Source organism: Octopus bimaculoides, chromosome 1 (assembly GCF_001194135.2).
Source record: "Octopus bimaculoides isolate UCB-OBI-ISO-001 chromosome 1, ASM119413v2, whole genome shotgun sequence".
NCBI classification, from domain to species: domain Eukaryota; kingdom Metazoa; phylum Mollusca; class Cephalopoda; order Octopoda; family Octopodidae; genus Octopus; species Octopus bimaculoides.
Genome location: NC_068981.1, coordinates 138,224,488 through 138,226,588, shown reverse-complemented (window position 1 = coordinate 138,226,588; position 2,101 = coordinate 138,224,488). Strand labels below are relative to the sequence as shown.

At 40.2% G+C, this 2,101-nt stretch overlaps 1 long non-coding RNA gene across 1 annotated transcript in view; it reads right to left on the bottom strand.

Annotated features, from left to right (window-relative positions):
* LOC128248882 (uncharacterized) overlaps nt 1-2,101 on the bottom strand; it is a 106,714-nt gene that overhangs the window by 99,334 nt on the left and 5,279 nt on the right. The window contains exon 2 of the long non-coding RNA XR_008265015.1: nt 1,114-1,166. This is a non-coding gene — a long non-coding RNA (uncharacterized LOC128248882). The remainder of the gene's footprint in view (nt 1-1,113; nt 1,167-2,101) is intronic.

Sequence of the window (2,101 nt, the reverse complement as noted above, 5' to 3'; positions counted from 1 at the left end):
ACACACACACACACACACACACACACACACACACACACACACACACACACATATATATATATATATATATACATATACATACATACATATATATATATATATATATATATACACACACATATATATATATAATGTAATATATAATATAATATCATGTAATATAAATAATATATAAATATATGCATATATACATACATGTACATACCTACATGTATATGTATATATACATACCTATATGTATACATGGTACCGGGTTCAGTTCCACTATGTGCCATCTTGGGCAAGCGTCTTCTGCTATAGCCTCGGGCCGACCAAAGCCTTTTGAGTGGATTTGGTAGAGGGAAAGTGAAAAGAAACCCAGTGTATATATATGTATATATTTATGAGTGTATCTTTATGTCTGTGTCTGTCCCTCTCCTTTCGCTTGACAGCTGATGTTGGTGTGTTTACATCTCCGTAATATAGTGGTTCGTCAAAAAGGACCGATAAAATAAGTACTATGCTTACAAAGAATAAGTCCAGAGGTGAAAACAGCCAGGAAGTGGAAAGCAGAAGCAGAGACTGATGACATCTTGTTCTCTCTTATACACAGAGATATGAAGGGTGCAACACAGAACCATCGGAGAGGACTTGATTTTGGCGCAGATCAGTTCAGACCGTTTGCGAGTATGATGCGGTGCGAACGCAGATCTGTTGTTAGCAACAGCGTCAAAACAAGAGAAGCAGAGAGAAGAGAGCTTTATTTGTTCCGATGTAGTCAACAAGGACAGATGAAGAGATGAGAAGAACATGTTGCTGAGAGGAAAATACGTTGGGATGAGATATGGAAGTGGACGACATCTCGGCTAAGTTTTTTGATTCGCTCATCCTATGATGTTTTGCCGTCACCTAGGAATCTCGTAAGATGGAACGTCTCAGAGAATGACATATGCAAATGCGGAAAGGTCGGAACACTGAAACATATTCTTTCCAACTGTTCCTTAGCTTTGAATAGGTATACATGGAGACACAACCTGATCCTGAAGGTTATCTTCAATGCTATGAAGACCCAAATTCATCTCAACAACACTGAGAAAAAAAACCGTTGAAAGTACCATCTAGAAATTTTATTACCTTCGTGCGCTCAGGACAGCGGATCCGTTTCAAGAAGAAGAGTAAGAAACTTCCTGTAAGAGATGAAAAGTGAAACGGTTATTGGGAAGTGACTGCAGATTTACCTGGGTGCCAGGGATTCTTTCCCATCCCAATTACGGAAAAACCGGACATTTTAATGTGGTGTGAAAGAAGGAAAGTTGTAAATCTAGTCGAGTTAAATAAAGGCTCCTCATGAAGATAACATGGACGCCGCTCCGGCTCGAAAGTTTGACTGTTATGTAAACCTCCTCGAGAAATGTGAAGACGCAGGCTGGAAAGCGGAGCATTTTCCAATCGAAGTTGGATGTAGAGGGTTTGTTGGACACAGTGTGAAACAACTGCTGTTATCGTTAGGCCTAACTCATCGTAAGGCAAATACCACCATGGGTGATATCCAAGCTACAGTGGAGAAGGCTAGCCACTGGATTTGGTTAAAAAGAGACGATGAGCGATGGCTAGAGAAATATTGAGCTTTTTTTAATAGCCAGTTGATCTAGCAAGCGGGGCTTTATATCAGTGAGGGGGGCCGGTGCGCATTGATGCCTTCGAGAGGTTGGCGCCGAAACGGCGCGCATTCTCTCCTGATGATCCCATACATTTTCTGGCTTCCGGTATGCGGAGTTCTCGACTGGTAGCACTTGCATGTGCGAGTTGTTTGCAAGACATCTAAGACATTGTGGTAGGTAGCCACTGACAAACCGGAAAGACGGTAAGGCATCTTGGAAAGACAAGAGGACTGCTCGAAAAGACGAGCAGACAATAGAAAAGACTATCGACACCAGGAGAGACTGGCGGAGGCTGCGGACTTACAATCCTCGCCTTTGTAATATATAGAATGTCTAATGGAATTAAAAATTATTTTATGCATTTGTGTACATTTAAACTAATTAAATATTATTTTACAAAATAATAGAAAATTTCTTTGATTAAAACCCTTTCTAACATGGAAGTATGTTAAGCTCATTTA